Here is a 25700-nt window from a genome sequence, read left to right on the forward strand (position 1 = left end):
TTACAGGTGACCTCTCTAGAGGTCAGCGGAATAGAGCAAGGGTCATGTTGTTTTATTATTCTCTTGCCTTTGTAAGGAAACCAATCTGTCCCACATTCGGGGCATAGATATTAGCCAGGATAAATGGTGTTTTTTGGTGACTACAATTCAGGAGAACAAATCAACCATAGGGATCTAGATAGGAAGAAAGGACACATATTGGGCTGGCACGTTTAATGAGAATTGCAACTCCAGCTTTCCCAGAGGGATCGGAACCAATAAAAGAAGTAGGGAAATGTTTGGAGGCAAACTTAAATTAAAACGCCAGGTTTGAAATGGGTCTCCTGAACCATAATCACCTCCGATCTGGAGAACCTAAACTCCTTCAAAGCTAGCCATCTTTTCTGGATGGAATTCAGGCCCTTCACATTGCAAGAATAGATCTTAAGAGCCATGATACATCAAATAGGTATATAGCTAATGAAATACAGCCTGTGAATGAACAAATACTGATACATGGTGCAACAAACACAAAGACATTAGAGCGTATATGTTGAAATGGTGCTAAAAAAAAAAAAGCACTGAAAACAAAAAGGTAAAAAAAAGACCTGGAAATGAAATAAATAAAGCCAACAAAAAAAGAGAAAAATTGAAAAACACATGTAAAAACATTTTTTGAGAGGCCTGAAGAGAAAAAAAACTTCAGGAATTGGTGAGGGGCATGGCTGCCTGCAAGATCTGACGGTGGGGTCCCGTTTCCTCTGAGATACTAGGTAACAAATTTCAGTGGGAGGCAACCAGCATAACTAAAGGAATAGTAAAAAAACTTCAGAAATGTCAGGAACTGTAAATACTTCAAAACAGCTAGAAAAAAGGACCTCTAAGTAGAGGAATTTGACTCCCATAGTGGAGTCAGTGGCATAGACAAACTAATCACTGTCTATGGAAATGAGAAACATCTGCTGGAGGTGGTAAGATCTCATGTTGGGAATCTGGAAGGGTTAGCCCGTTGAGGGGTTGAAGAGGCCTTCTGCGATCTCCGATGAACTGGGGTCCAGATCTTGGCTGGTGTCGTGAGTGGTTTGGGGTTCGGGACAGGTGGTTAGAGTTCATCCTCTGGGATGGGTGGGAGTCCCAAAGCTTCACTTTCTTCATAGAGGTCTCTCAACGAGAACTGGATACCATCTTTAGAGGCAGACAGACGGAAGGGGAACACCCAGCGGTAGGGTACTTGATGATTCTGTAGATGAGTGGTGACAGGACGAAGACTGCGCCTTTTAGCCAATGTGATAGGGGAGAGGTTGCTGAAAATCTTAGCGTGTTTAAAGTCTATGCAGGATTTATTGCGGGTTGTGACAGTGAGAGCTTCCTTACTTTCATAGTAGTGAAAGCGGACAATAATGTCTCTGGGGTTGGAGCCAGGGGGAAGTTTGGGAGCCAGGGATCTGTGGGCTCTGTCAAGGCGCCAAGCGATGTCTGTGATGTGGGGTGCCAGAGTGATGAATAGGCCCAGGAAGTATGAATGCAGCTCTTTGACATTAACAGACTCAGGGACTCCACAAATTCTTAAGTTTTGATGGTGTTCCCTATTCTCTAAATCCTTTTGTTTTAGTTGTGAAACTGTGTGTTTCATGGCAGCATTTTCCTCTTCTAAAACATGTACATACAGTATAAGTTCATCCAATTTGTTTTCTAGAGTATCGGTGCGTTCTCCAAGTAGATCTATCTCCCCTCTGAGCTCATGAGCAATTTTACCTACCTCTTTCATAGCTCCCAATTGTCCCTGATTTTGAGGGACTGTCCCTGATTTGGAGCAATGTCCCTCTGTCCCTCATTCCTCCTCATTTGTGCCTCATTTTGGTCTGATCTATATAGATGTTTTTAAAATGCACTTATCTATCAAAAAGTGTTTTCCAGCACTAAACCTTTCATCTGATTTCTAAATTGCTGCATTTGTAAATTCCAAAAGCCAATATAAAAGAATAATAGTGGTAAAAAAGCAATTGTGGGTTTTTTGTACAATTCTCCTTTAAGGGGGCGTGGCAGGGGGGGTGTCCTATGCCTGCATGCTTTTTCTGATAGGTCTCCCTAATTCCCATCTCAAAAAGTTGGGAGGTATGCTTTTTGGCTATGTTGTGAGTCAGGTCCTGGAGTAAGGATTTAAATTCAGCACAGCTGCTGTAGATTCAGGTGACTGGGGTTGCTGGGACCTGCAGTCCTCTGGAAGTGCGTTTTCCGCCGCTAGGTGGAGATCGGCGTGTTCCAGCGGGCCTGCCGGGTTACTTGAGACTGGGGATTGCAGCCTATACAGGAAGCGCTCCATGGAGGTGACTGGGCCAGAACTCTGACGGTGGGTTGAATCCGCAATAAATACCCTTTTGGAATCCAATCTTTCCCATAGGTTGCCTGAAAGCCACTGGCTGTCGGCGAAGATGCTCCTGAGACGTAGGATGCTATATTACGGTGCAGGACCCACGGACAAGGAGGCGGACAAGGAGACGGGGACCGGGGCTCGGCTCTCACGCGTCCACCATCTTACACGCCGCGAATGCGCCTCCTGTAGATTGCTTTTTAGAGAATAGATAAGTGTGAACTAAAAAATTGTAGAAACAAATGAAAATATTTACAAACTAAGTTTATTTCTGTGTTTGGACATTTCAGGACACTAGCAAATAAATCCTGTAGCGGGGTGTAGATAAAGCCAGGTCTAAATCAGGCCATATATGATTCGTTTTCTTTCATTCAAAAAGCAGGGTTAAACGAAGAAAATTAAGCACTTTCTCCATCCATTCGTCCATCCACACATTCGAGGTGGATGGAGGAATCCCTCCCATGGAGCTACTGTATTCCGTCAGCGGGGAGACTTCCTCGCCATCAGAAAACACTAATCAGTACTTCTGGCTACAGCTGTTGGCACTGATCAAGAGCTGTTTGTACAGAAGTTGATCGAGAGACCAAATTCTGTACAAACAGCCTGCCCATAGATGGAACAAAGTTCTGGAGCAGGGACCCATCTATGGCTGGCTTAGGGAGTCAAACATTTCCCTGTAGCTCTAAGACCCCTTTCACACTAAGGCTTTTTTGCAGCGTTTTAGCGCTAAAAATAACGCTATTTAAATGCTCATAAGACGCTCATAAAACGCTCCCCATGCATCTCAATGGACCCTTTCACACTGAGGCGTTGCGCTGGCGGGGCGTTGAGAAAAGTCCTGCAAACAGCATCTTTGGAGCAGCTTCTGGGCATTGAAAAAAAACGCTTAAAAAACGCCCCTCTCCATTGACCTGAATTGAAAACGCTGTAAAAACGCCTGAATAATGCCTATAATCCGCCCTGAGCTGTAGAAAATTCACATGATCTCACAAGAAGGTAAACATGCAAGCAGAAAAGAGAGCATTTACAACAACAGGACTGAATTGTGGGAAGGTCAGAATGATTAAACAGACCATCAAAGTGCCAAAAAAACAAAATTAAAGTGCCAAAAAAAAAGAATTAATCCCAGTAAAACAAGACACTGCTTGTTACTTTACAAGACACTGCTTGTTTTACATGATATCACAAAGGATGAACATGCAAGCAGAAAGATAACATCAATAACACATGCTTCAATAACGCTTGAAAAACGCTGTTAAAACACCTGCAGCGTTGCGTTAATTTTAACGCTAACGCCCCTAAGATGCTGTAAAAACGCGGTAATAACGCTAAGGCGTTTTAGGGCGTTTTTGAAGCTCCTTGGTGTGAAATGGGTCTAATACTGAACAACCATCTTCATCCTCTGCAGGAGCTGCTGTATGGTACAGACCAGTGGTAGTGAGGCTACGCTAACTCCCATTACATTTTGGTTTTCATGATAATAATCATGTTTCATAACTGGTGATAGAAGAAGCGGAGCCTGTAATTAAAAGAGCAGTATGGTAATAGTTTTTTTTTTTTATATTTCAATATTTTTAATGAAAAAGATCTGACAGTAACAAATACCATTAGAAATTTTTTTTTTAAGAATCATACTTACCTAGGTGAATGCAGCATCGGTCCGGGAGAGGCTGAGACAGGTGCCGGTCCAGGCATGTTGGCAGATCCCGGCCATATAGTCGCGATCTTTCCTGAACCTGCACTGGCTCTGTGACATCAGCCGACAGTGGGCCTCAGCCTGCTGGCTGCTGAAAATGGGTCACAGGAGTGCAAAATGAGCTTTGGCTGTACTGCTCCTTTAACCACTTCCAGACCGCCTGCCGTCGTTATATGTCGGCTGTTTGCAGAGGGATATCATTGTTATTGAAGCAGCTAGCTACCATAACCCCGGTATCCTCTTATTCCAGCGGGCAGTCCGCTTTCAGATAAAAGTGGCCTCTGCTGCGGATTCGCCTCAAGATCACTTTTATCGGCGGCAGGAGAATGGCCCCCTCCTGCCGCTCTGCGGTGCCCTCTGCCACTTACTGGAGCCGCCGGCGGCAGCGGAGTCGATCACTTCCTTCTCCCTGTTAGGTATGGAGATGAGTGAGGGGAAGAAGGCCCCCACCCGTCTCCATACCATTGCAGGGTGGAAGCAGGGTTGCCAACCTCCCGCAGCATTTTTTACTGACAAAACATGTAAAATTTACTGGTGGAGCACATTTTTTACTGACAACCTAAGAAATTACAGAACTCCTATTTAACTAACACAGTGAGTATTTGAACAGTATAAACATGATATTGAAACACTGACAATACCTACAACAAACTAATTTTCTTGATTTACACTTAAAAAGTCAACACAGCATGAAATTATCAGTCCCTGATATTTACTGGCAGTTGTAAAAAAATCACTATTTTTACAAACTGACAGTAAATTTACTGGCGGTTGCGGTTGGCAACCCTGGGCGGAAGTGAAGTCAAAACGTCACTTCCGCCCATAGCTCTTAAAACAACATTTTTTTAATTTAATTTTTAAATGACATTTCATTTTTTTTTACCCAGATCTCATATTTAAGAGGTTCTGTCGTGTTTTTTTTCTATTACAAGGGATGTTTACATTCCGTGTAATAGGAATAAAAGTGACACTTTTTTTTTTTTTTTTAAAGAACAGTGTAAAAATAAAAGGTAAAACAAATAATTAAAAAAAAAATTGTAAACGCGCCCCGTCCCACCGAGCTTGCGCGCAGAAGCGAACACATACATGAGTAGCGCTCGCATATGAAAACGGTGTCGCCGCGATCATTAGAGCGAGAGCAATAATTCTAGCCCTAGACCTCCACTGTAGCTCAAAACATGCAACCTGTAGAATTTTTTAAACGTCGACTATGGAGATTTCTAAGGGTAAAAGTTTGGCGCCATTTCACGAGCGGGTGCAACTTTGAAGCGTGACATGTTGGGTATCAATTTACTCGGTGTAATATCATCTTTCACAATATAAAAAAGAATTGGGCTAACTTTATTGATGTCTTATTTTTTTAATTAAAATAAGTGATTTTTTTCCAAAAAAAGTGCGCTTGTAAGACCACTGCACAAATATGGTGTGACAAAAAGTATTGCAACGACTGCCATTTTATTCTCTAGGGTGTTAGAAAAAACAATATATATATATATATATATATATATATATATATATATATATATATATATATATATATATATATATATATATATATATATATATATATATATATATATATATATATATATATAAATATATATAGAAAATATATAGAAATATATATAATATATATAGAAAATTACTTAGAGCCCCCAAACAATATATATATATATATATATATATATATATATATATATATATATATATATATATATATATATATATATTGTTTGGGGGCTCTAAGTAATTTTCTAGCAAAAAAACATTATTTTAACATGTAAACAACAAGTTTGAAAAATAGGCCTGGTCTTAAAGCGGAGTTCCACACAAAAGTGGAACCTCCGCTTTTTGGAACACTCCCAGATACCTGTATAATATAGGTATTTGCACCCACTTCCGGGCATAGACTCCCGCGGGAATCTACGCCTCTTCCTGCTGTCTGTTGGGAAACACACGGGTCCCAGAGACAGCAGGGACCATCCAGATTGCTCAGCCCGACTCGCGCATGCGTAGCCGCTTCACTTCCTGATTGCCTCACTATGGATGGCGGCGGCAGCCGCCGAGAGCCGAGCGATTGATCGGCTTCGGCTGCCAACATCGCGGGCACCGTGAACAGGTAAGTGTCCTTATTTTAAAAGTCAGCAGCTGCAGTATTTGTAGCTGCTGACTTTTAAAAAAAATTTGGGGGGAACCTCCGCTTTAAAGTGGTTAAGGACACCCTTTTCCAATATGCTTAAGCATCCTAATTTCCAGACACTGCCCTGACTAACATCTCCATCATCTGAAAGGAAATCAATAAACATTCAAACCTGAATCATATTAAATTATAAAAAGACTAGCCGATAGCAAAACACAAGGTAAAACTCGTCCTCTAAGACTGTAGAGGAATCCTAATTTAAGTCTGTTTTCAAGGCATACTATGCCCCTATGTCCATGAATTTCTGAATGGTTAGCAAGTAAAGACTAGAAAAATGGGGCACAGTGATAGAAATCTATGGTGAGGGTTTGGATCTTTGCTACACAACAAACTGCATGAGACATGAAAGCCAGAGAGCGCTCTGAATACAGAGTAACATTGACAGCATGTTCAGCAATTTCCTCACATTAATTTCTTCATGGAGAATAAATGAGGAAGGCAGACTCTATGTCAGCCAGTGATGATAAGCTGTGAGTGGCAGTTGAAAGTTACAGTGTAGGCCTCTGGGGACGTCTTCCGTTGTGACTGTGCTCAGCAAAGAAAGTGTGGATGTAACACGGCAAACTCGCTTGAAGTTTTTCTTCTACAAGTTGATGTAGTGGAAAATATCTGCGAAAATGTAAGGATCTTTGGGATGACAGATGGCAGTAGAAGTACGGAACTGCAAATGACATTAACAAATGATTTCAAATATTGTCTGCCAAGTAATATTTACTGTAAACCTATATATATAATGACTTACTTAGAGTGCGGAAAATCAGAAGTTTCATGTGATCAGGTACACATATGAACCAGTAGTGTTCTGGTAATGGCTTACAGGAATGATAGGGACTAAATTAACCGCTTAGCCCTGGAAGATTTGGCTGCTGAATGACCGGGCCATTTTTTGCGATTGGGCACTGCGTCGCTTTAACTGACAATTGCGCGGCCGTGCGATGTTGTACCCAAACAAAATTAACGTCCTTTTTTTCCCACAATTAGATCTTTCTTTTGGTGGTATTTGATCATCTCTGCGGTTTTTATTTTTTGCACTATAAACAAAAAAAAAAGCGAAAATAAAAAAAAAAAAACACAATATTTTGTACTTTAATAAATATCTCCATTTTTTTTTTAAAGCTAATTTTTTTTCTCAGTTTAGGCCGATATGTATTCTTCTACATATTTTTGGTAATAAAAATCGCAATAAGCATATATTGATTGGTTTGCACAAAAGTTATAACGTCTACAAAATAGGGGATAGATTTATAGCATTTTTATTATTTTTTTGTTTGTTTACTAGTAATGGCGGCAATCTGCGATTTTTATCATGACTGCAACATTATGGCGGACACATCGGACAATTTCGACACATTTTTGGGACCATTGGCATTTATACAGCGATCGGTGCTATAAAAATGCAATGATTACTGTAAAAATGTCACTGGCAGTGAAGGGGTTCACACTAGGGGGCAATCAAGGAGTTAACTGTGTTCCCTGCTATGTGTTCTAACTGAAGGGGGGATGGGACTTGCTAGGGGAAGAGATAGATCGGTGTTCATAGTTTGTATAAACACACAATCTGTCTCTTCTCCCCTCAGAGAACCGGGATCTGTGTGTTTACACACACAGATCCTGGTTCTCGCCGTGTCACGAGCGATCGCGGGAGCCCAGCGGTCGCACTCGTATCGGCTCCAGGGGCGAGCAGCGGGCGCGCACCCCTAGTGGCCACAAAAAGAAGCGACGTAACATGATGGTGATTCGCGCAGTCGAGCCATGTTACTGCAGTACAACTGCGGCGGCTGGTCTGCAAGCGGTTAATTAAGCTCTACAGTAACAGAGTATATGTGGTCTATTCTTAAGGCAGGCCATAGACAGTGCAATTTCTTTCCTGCAATCACAGGTTGCATGAAAGAAATTTGCATGATTCCCCCATCAACACAGATAGTGCTGATAGGGGAATCCTCTTGCCGAGGGAGGGGCGGCTGCCTGGGAGAAGACAGTGATTATTGCTAGCGGCTATAGCAGTGGCTAGCGATAATTGCAAGTAAATCCGGAAGGCTGGTTGTACCAAAGTTGATTGATCAATCAATTTGCAATTTGGTACATACAGTGTGCCCATATATGGTCGAATTTGAACAATCTATGGCCGGCCTTAGATACCCTGTAGCCTGTCCCTGGTTGGTTTAATTTTTTTGGGGAGAATCGGTAGTTTTCAGCACTGCTATTTCATGTTAAAGCCCAATTGATCTATCAGTTTAAATCAGGCAAATGCATTCCAGGTGCCTCAAAATAAACAGTATGCAAAATCTTGCATAAGACAGTTTGTCTTATTTAAAAAGCAGCCACAACCTTAGTAGAAAGGCCTGTCCCCTGCCAGCATGTTGCAGAGTAGGACCCTTGCTCTGTGTAGAAGCAGTGGTCTCCCTGCAGAGATCTGACTCACCCCCTCTTGAGTCAGAGCTTGAACTTTAGAACCAGCAGGGAGCCTAAGCTTTTCTGATAAAGAGACATAGGTTTGACTCAGCAAGGGGCGTGTTGGTCCTCTGGAGAGAGACCACTGCTTCCACACAGAGAGCAAGGGTACTTACTGGAGTTGCAATTGTTGAAGACTTTGCACTGCAGTGGAGAAATGAGAGGAAGAAACAACAAATGGGGAAGTACAACAAATAGCACAGTATGGATTTGTAGAAACATATAACTGGTACAGAGAGTCACAAGACAAGCAGGATTCTACGGGGGGGACACATTCTAATGCATCACCCTCCTCTAATTAGGCTGCTAGGTTAAATTTAGTTTTGGCTTCACTGTAATCAGTGGAGCAGCGATCTACTGTTTTTGTCTGGTCAGGGTTTCCTAAACTGGGAGTTTGATTTCTTCCACCTGCTTCCGGAAGAAGCTTTCATAATATAGGGAAGGAGGAGTCAAATGTCCAGTATGGATATTTATCAGGCTTCAGTTAATCCCTGGATTGAAGCACCAGAAGGTGGCTGGGGAGGTGATAAATGTTCTGGAGGCCTTTCCAGAGTGTTCTTTCCTCTCCAGGGAGGGTCCCAGTTCTACTGGGGCTGCAGCCCCTGGGAGATAGCTACTGAGAGAAGAAATTATAGTCTGGGCCTCTGCATGTGCTGGGATGAGGGCCTGGAGAAGATTGCTAAAGGATTATTAGCTGGGGGACATCATCCTGGAGTCCTGGACTAGAGAAGGATTTTTTGTCTCTCTCACTGAGGAACTACCTGTGAATGCTGGGTGGCTTTCAGTTCCTGGAACATTGTAAGTAAAGACCTTGCTGTGGACTCTTGGGTGTGCAAATGCTAGAAGGGAACTAAGTGCGGACTGGGACTGCTCTTATAGAGTCCTGGCCATCCCCTGTTACCTCCAGAAAAGGCTACTGAGAAAAGATTAGTGAGAAGCCGTCCTCCTGTTATTTCTGCTATCAGGGCCGGCCCTACCATGAGTCCTGCTGGGTCCATTGGACCCAGGCAGAATTTTGAGAGGGGCGGCAGAGGCAGCTCTTTAAAGTGTTTGTAACCTTTTAAAAAATATTCACTGCCACTCCCTCTCTTTTATGCAGCCATAACACACTGTGTAAGTGTTTGTTAAAAACTAAGCTTGTAAATACCTTTTTTTCAGATCTCTTTAGACCAATCATGTGACCCTTGGCCACTCCTACTCCATCTATGGGCTACAGTGGGAGGGACCGAGATCTCCCTCCCGCCCAGCCTATAGCAGAAAAAAAATACAAAAGGAGGGTTTTTTTGGGACTTTGAATGAGGTGGGTAAGTGGGGCCAAAGGATCGATCATTGTTGAACTGATTTTATTGGTAACATATTGAGATGTACATAATCACCAGACTACTGGATAAAACCATACTAATATAAAAGACCTTAATAAAAAATTGATTGTCTTGGTGTCTGTCGTATGTCCGACGTGTTTCGTGTATCGAACACTCTTCAGGGGCAATTTGCACCAAAATCTAAAAAATAATATATATATGAAGATCGATCAATGAAGTACAGTGTGGATTTTCACCAGAACACCTCATGGGGTTTTCCTTGTGCGCCTGGCCTCCCATTCTTGGGCTCTTCCCTCTGCTCCCGGACTTGGCGGCCTGCAGCTACTGTCCCCATGTGGTTTACACTCTATTGGCATGTGAGTATCTATTGGGGATGAGTGATTCTTTCTCTTCCCCCATGTGTATACCCTCCCCTTTAACAATGCACACTGTACTTCATTGATCGATATTTATATATATTATTTTTTAGATTTTGGTGCAGATTTCCCCTGAAAAGTGTTAAATACACAAAACGCGTTGGGCATACGACAGGCACCAAGACAGTCAATTTTTTATTAAGGTCTTTTATATTAGTATGGTTTTATCCAGTAGTCTGGTCATTATGTGCATCTCAGTATGGTTCTTTATCATCCAATAAGGATCATTGCCTAGCATCATATGTGGGTTGTTACCTTGTTCACAATGTATCTGTCCTGTATATACATCATGTGACTGTTACCCGATATTGGGCTTGTTATCATGTCATCATCTTTTTTTACCAACAAAATTACTTTTTTCAACAATGACTGATCCTTTGGCCCCACTTACCCACCTCATTTAAAGTCCCAAAAAAAACCTCCTTTTGTATGCATTTAACAGGGATGGAGACCTGCGTCTTTTTCAAAGTCCCAAACCTTTTTATTTAACAGCCTATAGCAGAATGACAACAGATAAAAGTAATAATAACTTAAAGCGCATATACAGCATACAGTAATCAGAATTAATCAGGTTGGCCAGGTATATAGTCCATGGCTAAAATGTTGGCAGCCCAGGGGTTAATAAGGGTCTGACAGTTCGGAGCATATAAAGTAGGTTACATGGCTAAATTGTTGGCAGTCCAGGGGTTAATAAGGATCTGACAGTTCAGAGTATGTGGAGTGGGTTGGTGGAGCAGTGGATCTAGGAGGCGGCTGCTGTCCTCAGAGAGCTGGCTCTGTGGTATGCAAGAGAGAGTGAAGAAAGGAAGCGCCACCTGAGTGCAGCATTAGTGGGTACTTTTAATGACACAAAGTAAAAAAACACTTACAAGAGACATAATTAAAAAGGCTCATCTGTAGATAAGTAATCCTGGTGAGTTCCTCGGGCTCCAGTCTGGATGGTGTGTCAGCGGTGTAAGGCTGCAGGGGAAGCTTTTCAGCAGGTGGTTCGTCCTGTGGCCATCAGGGGGAAGCTGGGGCCGGCGTGGAGCGCACAGAGGGTGTTCGTGACTTCACGGATCGTTCAGCGGCCCAATGTCACGCACACCCTCTGTGCGCTCCACGCCGGCCCCAGCTTCCCCCTGATGGCCACAGGACGAACCACCTGCTGAACAGCTTCCCCTGCAGCCTTACACCGCTGACACACCATCCAGACTGGAGCCCGAGGAACTCACCAGGATTACCTATCTACAGATGAGCCTTTTTAATTATGTCTCTTGTAAGTGTTTTTTTACTTTGTGTCATTAAAAGTACCTACTAATGCTGCACTCAGGTGGCGCTTCCTTTCTTCACTCTCTATAGCAGAATGACAGCCAGGAAGTGGTTCAGTTATCCTGACATATGACGTCCAGCAGGATAAGCCCGTGGCAGCGCACAACACGGCGATCAGTGGCGGCTGCCTAATTGAAGAGCCCCCTCTGGGCTTCAGAGATTGGCCACCTCGCTCACCCACCCAGCCGGAACCTCTCCCTCCTCCCAGCCAGGCGAGGGACTGCATCGCTCAGCTGAGATTGCCATCCGCATGGGTCGGCTACAGACAGGCTTCGGGGAGGGCAGGCGAACGAAGGAGGCAAAGCCACAGCCACCACAGCACCATGACCGGAACTTAGCCGTTACCTCACACGCCGCCCGCTGGGCACACTGCTGGAGTGGACAGACAACAGGGACACCCGTGCCGCCACCACGGTATTAGAGCAAGCCAGGCCAGCCAGAGAGTGATCACCCCGGATGGACTGTCTGCAGATCACAGGTGAGTCCTGGTCTGAACACCCTGTCCTTTCCTCCTTCCCAGGGGGAAACTGCATGTGGCCATGGAGATCGCTGGGCTGTATGGGGGATTGATTGTAAAATTGTAAAGTCGACGGTAAATGTCATGCTCATGTCATGTCTGGGGGGGCCCCCTATTATACCTGGTTGATTGAGGGCCAGTTCACACCAGCATGTGGTCGGTGCGGCTAAGGTGTGCTGTGTGCACGTTTCCGAAACAGCAGGTGAACACACTACCCTTGCGATCTGCTGCATGTGGATGCCAATGTATTGTTAATGGAACCCCAAATGCAGTGTGTTTACAGGCACAAAATCGCATGGTACCACAGTGTTTTTAAAAGTAGTGTAAATACTCCTTTTTCCACCGTCTGTTACTTTTTGAAGCCCATTCAAATGAACAGACTGTCAAATTGCTTCCCACTGGAAAACGTTTGTTCCCATGTGATCCTGGTATAAACTGGCCCTTGAACTGGCCCCTGGTATGAATGGCCTGCACTAAACACTTCTGTGTTTAGTGCAGGCCATGTTTGCGTGGGCACGGCAGCTATACCTGCGTTTCCCCCCCCCTAAAAAAGCGCATGCACCCTTTCAAAAATGCAGCTTCAGGCAAGTCTCATGGTCTTTTTTATTTATAAATTATTTTACCCATTATGGGCATGAGTGGGGCCTCATTTCTTTTGGTGGGGGTGATTTTTTTTTTTGAGGGGGCAGCATTTCATTCTTGGACCCAGGCAGCTCGATGTCTTGGGCCAGCCCTGTCTGCTATCATTTGGAGTATCTTGATTCTCAAAACCCTCGTCACGTTATTCGGCAATACATATTAAAGAGACATCCCCTAGACAGAGACTGTATTGTGAGTGTGAAACTGTACATGGAACTGTGCTGTGACTGGCAGCCTCTGTACTAGTAAGCAGGGCCGAAACTGGGGGGTGGGGGCTGGGGGGCATCTGCCCCAGGCGCTGCATTGATAGGGGGGCCACCGGTCTCAGACACTGAGGAGATCGGATGCCGGGGGAGCAGCAGGAAGAGAAAATGGGGTGACACGGCGATCATCAGTGTCTCACATGCCGCGGAGCTCACCCCACCAGCCGTGTATCATGAAGTCCATGAAGAGATGTGGAGCGGGGTGCTAGGGAGGGATCGGAGATAATTGGCAGGAGGAGCGCTCCTCTGTTCCTATTCATCTGCATTTAATGCTGAGGAGATCGGGTGGCATGTGAGAGGCTGATGATCGCTGTGTCAACCCATCTTCTCTCCCTGCCTTCCCCGGTGCCCGATCTCCTCAGCATCTGACAGGGCTCCCTTCTACCCCTTATCTGTATGGATGTCCTGCCCCCCCCATCCCCATTGTTTGCGGTGCCTGCTGTCTGTCAGCAATGAAAGTTTTACCCACTTTTTTTTTTTTTTTTAAATAATAAAGCTGTCCCCTTGTCCCCTTGTCCTCCATGTCAGGAGGATTTCATTTGTGGGTTAGGCTGCATAGTTCAATAGAGAACGGGGAGCTGCAATTTTTTTTTTCTCTTCGGATTCACTATTGTTTTTAAGTTTTCAGCAGTGGTCAGCACCAGGGCCATCTTAAGAGCATTATAGGCCCCCGGCCAATACAGTGCTCGGGGGCCCTGTCTAGAGAATCACGCACGAGAATAAAAATGCAAATTAATAAGGCTATATTTATTGGTACCTGTTTCCTATACTGACCCCTACACTGACCTACATGATTCCTACACTGTCCACTACACTGACCCTTACACTGACCTACATGATTCCTACACTGATCACTACACTTACCTACCTGTCCACTACACTGATTTACCTGATTCCTATACTGACCAGTACATTGACCTTCCTGTCCACTACATTGACCATTACACTACACTGACCACTACAACACACACTACACTGACCACTGCAACACACACATTACACTGACCACTGCAACACACACATTACACTGACCACTGCAACACACACATTACACTGACCACTGCAATACACTACACTACACTGACAACTGGAAGCCTACAGGCATGGAGAGGTAACTGACAACCAGAAGGTTTGCTGGTGGATCATGGAAGGGCACCAGCGACCATGCTGGGGAGGATGGAATCCCTGTCTGGAAGTGTAGCAGGCTATGGGCATAAACGCGGCGGTACCTGCAGTGCGGGACGTGGGGCCGGCCTAGGCCAAGACTGGGGTCCGAGGGGTCTACCAAACGGAGCCATGTCTCTTGAAAGACCAGGGGAGCCGAGCTGAGCCGAAGGTTTCCGGTGCGCGACAATGACATCAGCCCCGAGCGGTAGGTGGAAGAGGAAAGCCGCACATGACCCCATTCGCCCAATCACAGGGGCAGCCGGAAACTAAAGATGGCGGCTGGAGCGCAGGCCGCGGGGACATAGGAAATAGAAAGTTTGGGGGACAGAGCCGGGATTTCGACGCCACTGGTCTCTGGGCAGGTGGGGCCCCCCAGGCAAGTGGGGCCCCCGGGCAACTGCCCAGCGTGCCCAGTCGAAAAAACGGCCCTGGTCAGCACCCCCAAACTTGTCACTTTAAAAGCTGCCATTCTTCATTGCACTGCCCTACACACCTGGAGAGGAGGGGCAGTGGGGGGCAGCATTTACTCTCCCTTCCTACATTCTGTATTGGCAGAAGGAAAATACAGCCAATTGTTCTAGTAAATTCTCCCCCCCTCTCCAGGTACCACTTAATTCTGGTGGCCGTGCCCTAAAAAATAAAAAACTACTGACACCATCCACTGCTCTACTAACACCGTCCTCTGCCCTACTGACACCATCCACTGCCCTACTGACTGACACTGTCCACTGCTCTACTGACTGACACCGTCCATTGCCCTACTGACATCGTCCTCTGCCCGATTGACTGACACTGTCCTCTGCCCCGCTGACACTGTCCACTGCCCTACTGACTGACACCGTCCTCTGCCCCAGTGACACTGTCCTCTGCTCTGCTGACACCGTCCTCTGCCCCAGTGACACTTTTCTCTGCTCTGCTGACACCGTCCTCTGCCCCAGTGACACCGTCGTCTGCGCTGCTGACACTGTCTTCTGCCCTGCTGACTGACACCATCCACTGCTCTCTTGACACTGTCCACTGTCCTATTCACTGACACTGTCCATTTTTAAGGTAGGCTGAGTTCATAGTTTAACAGTGACATTTAATATATGGGTACAAAAATAGTTTTGTTTTATTTAAGCCCCTCCCACTATTAAAGCAATTAGGCCACACCCGATGGGCGGGGGGGTTCAGATGGAGTTTTTGCCCCGGTAAAAAAAAAAAAAAAATTCTAGCTTTGCCACTGCTAGTAAGTGAGACCTGATCATATTCACAGCGGCCTTTCCAGGGGTGAGACTACACTAAAAATCCAATTTAATACTAATAATGACAGCTGGTCTTTCTTTTGTATCATATCAATCTCTCATGTTAGAATGTTTATCAATATATAATGTGTAACTCAATAACTCAATCACAATAAACCGTGGTAATATGCAAATGCAATTGTTGCAATTATCGGACAGTCTCTGGGGCAAATATATTCAATGGTGGATGTACACCCGGGTGTGCCTTCAAAATCCAGGGAAGGAGAAGAGAAAAAGGTACTCTTACCAAGAGTGGTGGACCCAGCTCGCCGTATGGTGGTGGGTCAATCAGGCATGGAAACGGAGACGTGAAGTCAAGCTCCCAAGTTGAGCTACACGATGACCTCCTCTATAGGCAAATGGAAGTCCAAGACGCCAATTTTAATGGAGATAGGTGGAAACCTCCAACACAAAGCAGGTATCAGCTCACTAAAAACTTCTCCTCCGGATAAGGTGTATGGTATTAAAGGCATATAAGAGAAAAAAAGAATCTCCACATGGTGTGAATCTGTATGGTGGGATTTATTAGCAATAAAAAATGAATATCCAAACAAAAAGTAATCAATAAAAACAGTTCAAATGAACAGATAAAAGACAGCGCAGTATGAGGTGGCTGGGCCCAGCGAATTAACCCAGCCACCGGAAATTCCTATGGAAAATGTGTGATGGAGCCCACACACGGTCGGAATTTCTGACAACAAGGTCCTATCACACATTTTACATCGGAAAATACGAAAATTGTGCATACAGGGCATTAGAAGTTGTGAGTTACACATTATATATTGATAAACGTTCTAACATGGGAGACTAACTTTTTGATACATTTAGATAGCCTCTTTGTCCACTCTCCTTTTTGTTTATTTATTTCCAGCGCCACACTTTTATTTATATTTTGTTCACAATTAGTCTGATTGTTGTGTTGGCTGCTCACACTTTATAGGTTGGCGCAGTATTTTACTTTTGTATCATATGTAATATCCTTTTGCCATTGCTGGAATGGTGACTAGTCTGCTGTATTATTATGGCTTTTGTGATCATAAATAATGTAACTCTTTCAGCCTCCCCAGAAGCATCCAAGGTTACACATGCGCCTCTTGTCTTTTCAAGGACATGACCATGAGAGGTTTCATTTTTTTTTTTTTTTCATTGTTGACACAAACACATATTTCATCATACTAAGCTATGAATACCAAGGACATCATAATTCAGAGCAATAACTTGAACTAAGAGGAATAACACAGGGCATTCCACAGAACAACATATGGTACGTTCACAAAATTACTACCAATTAGGACACTTAGAGCCATTTCCAATTAATAGTAATTATGGCTGGTGCACTTATTGAAACATCAAAGTGGTAGTAAAGTCATGTTTGTTAAAACCCGCTGACAGGCAAGGTCTTTTCTGTCATGTTTCCCCCGTGCCTGTCAGCGGGTCTCCCCCCTGCCATGCACAGCTCATATCACATTTACGGTCCACTTTGTGCGCCCCGCGATGTGACTCCCGTGAGCACGTGGGGGCATGTCGGGACCAGTCTGATCATTGAAGGAGAGTACACTGAGTTCCCACCATAGCTAGAGAATTGGCCATGATGTGTTCTGCTGCTTAGTGTGGTCAGTTTTAATAGGAAAGCAGAGGGACTAGCAGGAACACCAGGGATTTCACACAAAAGAAGCAATACAAAGAGAATAGGATACTTTCTCATACAAGTACATGGTACAGCAGGCACATATTAGGAATATGAAGTGTTGGGGTAACAAAAACTTTAAACCTACAGGGCGGTCACCTTTTTTATTTTTAATAAACGACTTTACTCTCGCTTTAACATTCGACACGTATTATTGTCTCTTTATTTTTTACATATACATATATATACTATAGACCATTTTTATTCATTCTTTTATTTTCAGTCCTTGCAAGTCTTGGCGATATTAGGGGCAGGAGTTGATTAAATTGATTGTGCTATACAGGAGTACCAGGAGACAGCATGTATTTTCCAGGCTGGTATCAGTTTCCTTCCACTTCTAGATTACCAGGCTTCTCTGTAGATGCAAAATCTATACACAAGCTGTTATGTAGTTTCTAACTGTAAAGCTGTTTGAATGTCTTCATATATTATATAAAACACTGTGTCCCAGTATTATGCAAAGGAGATGATTTGAATATCCCAAATGTCTTGCTTGTGCCCTCCTTTTTTAAGGACCACCAAGTTTCAGTAGTAGGCATGTGTCTATCCTCACTCCTGATAGGTATGATGAGTCAAGGCACATCATTTTTTAATTGCTTTGTCCAATTCGAGGGGAAAACATCAGGTTTACCTGAAGCCCTACATCAGGAAACCTGAAATTCTCACAAGATAAGCAGTAAATAAGAGAGAAATCCCTGTGTAAACTCAAAGTCGTGATTTGGAGCGTACACTGCATGAAGATTCTCTCTTTGTCTCTGCCCCTATGGCACAGTGCTGAAGTATTTACCAAGCACAAATACTGCCAATGCAGCGGGTGGTACTGTGCAGCTTGAGAGAAGAGATGTGGTATCACTGGGTGTCTTAATTGGGTATTTCTCCATTTCGTCTGGGTAGATAGCTGAGGGTGGGACTGCAGGCCAGAAGGAGACAAAAATCTAATTGGACCCCAAAGTATGGGGTGGGGGACTTACATAGAAGAGGAATAAGCAGCGGAGGGTGAATGAGTGATCCATTTAGGAAACACCTTGTCAAATTTGACTGGGTCACCTCTATTCATATAGTTAAATACAGTACTCTTCCCATATAGTACCTATATATACCTCTACTCATACAATATATACTTATAAATACTCTACTCATATATACCTCTATGCATAAGTCCCTTTACTTATATATAGGTATTCATATAGGTAACGGGAGGAAGGTATTGACTGCTGCATTTCAGTCTTTATAAGATGTAGGGATACTGCATTTTCCATTTCAACAGGATTTACCCTTTGGCATTGAAGGCAGCATAGAAAAGCATTACATATTAATGCTTGGGAACTGCTGGATTGGAATGTATACTAATAGCAGTTGGGGGTTTAGGCCCAGGGAGAGACCAGTAACATTACTAAGCTTAGATACCTGACTGACCCATCTTGTGAGCAGTAGGGTACTGAGTTTTTAATAGGTGTGGGTAGGCCATTACTACCACACTACTTACTCCTCCTATGCTGGAGGAGTTAGTATCCTTATCCATAAGTCCCTAGCTTTTACACTTTTGGATCTCAAACTGGACCCAGAAGAAAAATATGTTTTCTTGCATGCTATTTATACTGTCAATATGTTGATACTTGAGGGTGTATATTCCGCTGCCAGCCAATGCTGCCTATTGACATCCATGATCTCTACCTACTCAATGGGCAATGTTATAATTGTGGGTGCTTTTAACATGACGCCCTGTCTGTCTTTAGATAAACTACCCCCAGACACTGTTGTAGATTCTGCTGCATCTAAATGGGTGAACCTGTTCAGTCTACAGGATGTCTGGTGCTGGAAGCATCTGAATAAGTTCCTTAGTACACATAACCCAGTCACTTATCAAGACCATGCAGATGACGTCCAGGGAAGTTGTGCTTCATCGTGCCAAGGTTCCTAAGAAGCAGCAACGCTATCAGACACAGAGTATATTTGAACAAGGAAAGAAGACGGACTGCCCCTTAGCTTGGCTTTCAAAGACGCAGACTGCTAATGTCACCATAGCTGAAAAAAGAGATGATGGAGGGACACTTTTATCTGACTCTGCTTCTATTAACCCATTTTGCCTTGTTCTACAGGAGACTATATCTACTAGGACTCCACAACTGACTCATGTTCCTATCTAGATGGCCTACACTGCAGAGATTTATGGTTAACACAGTTTTACCATTTTACAAATATACCTATTTGGGATGCAATCGCCCTAACAATTTTACAAAGATATGGGCGGCATGGGTTGAGGTGAGAGATCTGACAATATGAAATATGATATGTGCAAAGGTGCTATCTGCACCAGTTGTTCTAGGAAAGGGTTAATTTCTACATGATTATATATCTGCTGTAGGCAACCAATGCTTCTTCCCCCCCTTCCCCACATCTCGGTCCCTCTCTAGGTCTGTAAGGGCTAGTGTTCAGTACCTAATTGTATTTCTGTAATATGCCCCTTCCTCCTGGATAACTCTACTGGCATTAACCTATGCTTGTGGTTGTGGACCTTTACTTTGTGGTATGTGACATCATGTACTATTATTTTCCTGTATAATATTTAATTGGGTCTCTATAAGAATATGTACCACAGTTGTTTGTTGTGTCATTTCTAAAACTCAATAAATTCTACATGTTTAAAAAAAAATGCATTCAGCACTCTTTCTGATTTGCATTATAGTGCCAGTTCTGTCACTCTGATAGCATTAAAGCGGCTAGCTTAAAATAACATCCACCAACATTTTCAGAAAGTGAACAATGGTAGTCGCCATACTGCTCTTATGAAAGGTTTACTGTAAGTGAAAACAGCTAGAAGAGAAGGTAAATAACCAGCCCTGGTTATAATATGCTTGATGTTGATTATTAACAAGTGACTGATCCATTCAATGAGCATGAATGTACTTCAGTCACTTGATAGCAGCCAGCCTTTGTTCTTCTCCTCCACGTTTCAGGAACTGGTAGAACAGGCTGCTGTGAACCAATATGGAGCTGTACAAGATCAGCAGTTTTCAGTCTAATTTAGCTGGTAATCCTAGGATAACATACTGCTCACATTTCAGCCATGTATTTATTTATTTATGTTGCTAAATACAAGGGCCATCTTTAATATTGATTGGACCCTGGGCAAACATTTTCTTGGGTGCCCCCTCCATGCAGTTTCGCTATCCACCTGCTCTGAGATATACAATAAATAGTCGCTAGACTCAAAATCAGTTTACTGAATCAGATCAGGCAGCGATTACAATTGGTTGTCAGAGGTTACAGTGTATCATTACCGCTCACTGACTGGCTGCTAGAGGTTACAGCACACATTATGGCTCACTGATTATTTTCTAGAGATTACAGCACATGACTTCCGCTTGTTGGTTGGTTGCTAGAGATTACTTTACATCAGTACTGCTTGGTTGCTAGAGGTTACTGAACATCCTTACCACTCACTAATTGGTTGCTAGAGGTTACTGCACATTATTACTGCTCACTGATTAGTTGCTAGAGGTTACTGCATATCCTTTACCGCTCAATGATTGGTTGCAAGAGGTTAGTGCACATCATTACTGCTCATTGATTGGTTGCTAAAGGTTATAGCACATTGTCTCCTCACTGACTGCACACCATAGACTGGGGAGGTGAGGGGACCCATCAATAAACAGAAAACTCCTAGGGATCCTAGAACTCCAGGGATCAGTGGCAATGCTGGGGGGGGGGTGATTAGTGGCAGTGCTGGGGGAGTTGATGGGATCAGTGGTGAGGGGATGGGATTAGTTAGGAGGCAGTACACTGTGGCAAATTGTGAATCATGTAGAGCAAAGCTGGAAATCTTTGGCAAGCATATAGTGGGGGATTTTACAATGACCACCAATGTAATGGGGAATTTACAATGACCACCAATGTGAGGGGGGATTTAGACTGACCACCAATGTGAGTGGGAATTTGCACTGACCACCATGTAATATGGGATTTTATGCCACCCACCATATAAAGAGGGATTTCTACACTGACAACAATGTAATAGGAGCATTTATACCAACCACCAGTGTAAGGGGGAATATATAATGACCTTGATGTAAGTTGACACTTCTATACCGACCACCAATGTTACTATGCATCTACTGAGATGTGCGTATTCTCACACCTAATGCTCCTTCACAGGGCATACTACACACCAAAGAGACTGTTTGAATTTGGACGACGGGCGGATGCAAATTGTCCAAGATGCCAGAATACGGGGGACCTGATCCATATGATATGGAAATGCCCAAAATTACATCGGTACTGGACAGAAATATTAGAACTTATAAATAAGATCTTTAAAGTAGGACTGAAAATGGATCCAAAGTTATGTGTATTGGGAGTTGGGGAATGCCAAGGGAGAGGAAATAATATAAACAAAGCAGTGGTGAGATGCCTATTTCAGGCAAGGAAATTGATAGCCCTGAGGTGGCAGGCGGAGAGACCCCCTTCAAAGGATGACTGGATTAGAACAGTGACAGAAACGGTATGGAAAGAAAAGGTAGTATACGTAAGGAGGAAAAATTTGAAGGAGTTCAAAAAAATTTGGGTCCCATGGTTAGAAGAAATAGGGTATCCCTTGTAAAGTGTGTGTAGGAAGAGGTGTTGTAGATGTATACAGAGGATTAAAGAACTACCGAAGGAAAAATAGTTAGCCCCCTGGGTTGGAGGGTGGGGGGATAGGCACGGGGGGGAAAAAAAAAAAAAAAAAAAACAGGTGAAGTAAAAAAAAAAAAAAGAGATGTGCGTATTCACATGCACCAAAATTCAGGGTGCTGTGACACCGTTATTTTGAAAAAGGGTTCCACCTCCAATTTGCATACCTTTGCAGAACAGGCTGATGTAAGGCTTAATGACCACAGTTGAAGGCAGGACATTTAAGAATGCCCCTTTACCTCCCCAGTGGGCAGCATTCAGCAGAAGTGACCTCAGGGGGGCATGATATACATATGAACGCTGTCTCTATTTATATATCAATGCAAGCGGTCAGTGGCTATTTACATATTAATGCTGCCGCTATTTACATATCAATGCAGGTTAATTTCATGTAAAGACAGGGTCTGCAGGTGAGTCATCTGTATACTGCAAGAGGGAAGAGCTGGGCACTATTAGTAACAGAAGTTCACACTGAGATACGGGGCACAGCACGGGACTAAAACTTCAAGGGACAAGGGAATTTAAACTGGGATACTTGACAAGTATGAGGCAGCTGCTTTGGGCCCCACAACACTGATGGGGCCCAGGGCAGCTGCACCTTTTGCCCTGCCTTAAAGACGGCCCTGCTAAATATGTTTTGTCAACCTGTTAAAGTCTAACTCCAGACCAATTTTTTTATGAAAAGAATAGGGAAGTATACTCCATGAATTAGAAAAACATCTAGCCTTGCAGGGGCCCCTGGCCCACACTGCAAGTTAAGAGTTGAATGCTTGTTGCGTCTCATGGTATCAGAATAAGAAGAAAAGGCTCATTTGGATGGGTGCCTGTCCTATATGCCGAGCCACATTTTGCTACGTGTGCGTCCACCTTGGGGCGGCGATCAGGCAGCTCGCACTCACAGTGTCTGCATTCAGATCAGTGCACACGCTCCTGCTCACAAATTTTGAAATGTGACTGTGTTGCATCTGCTTCAACTTCTTTGGGCTACATGTGTGCAGCTCCAAGGTAGATGCACATGTAGCAAAAAACAGCTCAGCACAGAGAACGGGTCTCAGTGTCCATCTGTATGAGCCCAAATTCTAACCTTACTAACTTCTGTCGTACGGGGTGGGGAGTCTAATGTGACATGAAGGATGGACCTCTGATAGGATGGGGGACCTCTCATGTGATGAGGGGCCTCTGATGTAAAGGGGGCTCTAATGTGAAGGGGAGACCTCTGATTTCAAGGGGGCTTTTCTGATGTGAATTTAATTCAAGCAAGGCTGTTGTGCGTGTTGTGTACTCCCATTTCCGACTGACATTTGCTTTTTTCCATTTTAGACTGGGAGTGCCTTGAGGTTTTACATACTTTTAAAGGGTACCGCTGATTGAAACAAGCATTTGAGAAATCCTGACTTATTGCATGCTGCACATCATCAGTGTTGTATTGATCCATTAGTGGGCTGGAATTTTGGTGCATATCCTTGCCTTCCTCCAGAAGTTCTGCTTCCTCTTTTTGTCCTTCTCCCATTACTTAGATACTATCCTCAAATGAACTCCTTTTTTTAGCCAGCTGGGTGGGGACAGAAGTATGTTTCCTTGCTGACACTCCTCCAAGATTCAGCTGGCATGGCTTTCAAGTAACTTTGACCCACACTGTGATAGATAGTGTGCTATGGATTTAATTCGTTTATCATACTTTACATTTTTTGTTTATTTCCCTGTCTTGAAATGCTACAACATAATCATTATTTGTGATATTAATAATTTAAGTAGAAGCTGGAATATGTTTTTTAATTTATTATTTTCATTGTGTTTAGCATGTTGGCCAATAAAAAACTTTTTTTTTAGGATTGTTAGCAGTGGCTGAAAATGCAAGGAAATGCATGCAAATAATGTATTTCGACAAAAAGATGTGTTTCCGTGCATTGCCATTGACTTCTATAGGCCTCAAAATGCAATAAAGCGACAAATAAATGGACCTGAGCTTTTTTTTTTTTTTTAAATGTGTTCCAGTGCAACGCCCAGATGTAAACAGGCCCTATCTATAAAATTGCCTCTGACCTGTGCATTTTAGCACGTTCCAACACGCGTGTTGTAATGTGAATGTGTGAACCGGGGACTAAGGGATAAGTGGAATGATTTTGGCAAAATTGATTTCACCTTGCATAGGAAAATTGTTGCTCATTAGACTGCTATAGCGAATTTTGCTTGAATGGAAAAAGCCTTGAACTCTGCTACATTTCTCTAATAATTATAGGGGGAGCTCCATTCATATTTGTAAAAATTAAAAGTCAGCAGCTGCAAAACTGTAGCTGCTAAGTGCTGACCTTTAATAAACAGATACTCATCTGTCCTAGGATAGGATCCAGCACTGTCACCCAAGCATTTTTTCCTCTTCTTCAGTCGACGGCACTGGCATCTTAACTGTGGGCAGCCAACTGTGACTCCTTGCGGCTTCACAGCCGGCTGCCCACTGCGCATTGTGAATAGCCCTGCAGTCTTTTGGACCTGTGCGGTGCCCCAGAAGACTGCGGAGAGGAGGGGGGGGAGGAGAACTTCAAAATCAGGTACCCGCTCTGGCGCTCCCCCCCAAAAATAAAAAATTGTGCCATTTCTTAACCACTTCCCACCCGGCCTATAGCAGAATGACGGCCGGGCCGGGGTTCAGTTATCCTGACTGGGCGTCATATGACGCCCTGCAGGATAACAGCCACCGCGCGCCCTTGGGGACGCGCATCGCGCCGCTCTGTGTGCGGCGGAGACTCTTTACCACATGATCACCCGTTGATTGGCTTTTTCTCACTCGCGTCTGACAGACGCGAGTACAGTAGAGCCGATCGGCGTCTCTCCCGACAGGGGGGTCTGCGCTGATTGTTTATCAGCGCAGCCCCCCCCTCGCATGCCCACATTGGACCACCAGGGAAGCCGCCAGCATGTGGATGGCCAGGTATGTACCCCATGGCCATCCACATATAAAAAAAATGCCCAATACATGCCAATCAATGCCCACAAATGGGCACTGACTGCCACCATTACAGAAATAAAAAATAAGTGATGCCCAGCAATGCCACCCACCAGTGTAATCAGTGCCACCTATCAGTGCCTATCTGTGCCCATCAGTGCCGCCTATGAGTGCCCATCAGTGCTGCCTGTGAGTGCCCATCAGTGCCGCATACCAGTGCCATCTATCAGAGCCCATCAGTGCCACCTCATTGGTGCCACCTCATCGGTGCCGCCTTATCAGTGCCCGTCAGTGCAGCCATATCAGTGCCCGTCATTGAAGAAGAAAACTTATTTATACTTGTTTACAAAAAAAATTAAGAGAAACAAAGAAAAACTTTTTTTTTTCAAAATTTTCTGCAATTTCTTTTTTGTTGCGCAAAAAATAAAAATCGCAGAGGTGATCCAATACCACTAAAAGAAAGCTCTATTTGTGGGAACAAAATGATAAAAAATTTGTTTGGGTACAGTGTAGCATGACCGCGCAATTGTCATTCAAATTTCAACATCGCTGAAAGCTGAAAATTGGCCTGGGCAGGAAGGTGTATAAGTGCCTGGTATTGAAGTGGTTAAAGAGGAGCGGGGGGATGCCTTAAAGCGGAACTTTCCCTGTTGGGTGAAGCTCCACTTTAAGTATTTTTCAGTAATCATTGCTACATTCTCTCCCCAATAAAGGAAACTTTTTTATGCATTTTGTTATGCTTGATTGTTTTCCTGGCCACATCATACATGGAGTTAAAGGCGT

The sequence above is a fragment of the Aquarana catesbeiana genome, linkage group LG08, assembly GCF_042186555.1.
Source record: "Aquarana catesbeiana isolate 2022-GZ linkage group LG08, ASM4218655v1, whole genome shotgun sequence".
Taxonomy (NCBI): Eukaryota; Metazoa; Chordata; class Amphibia; order Anura; family Ranidae; genus Aquarana; species Aquarana catesbeiana.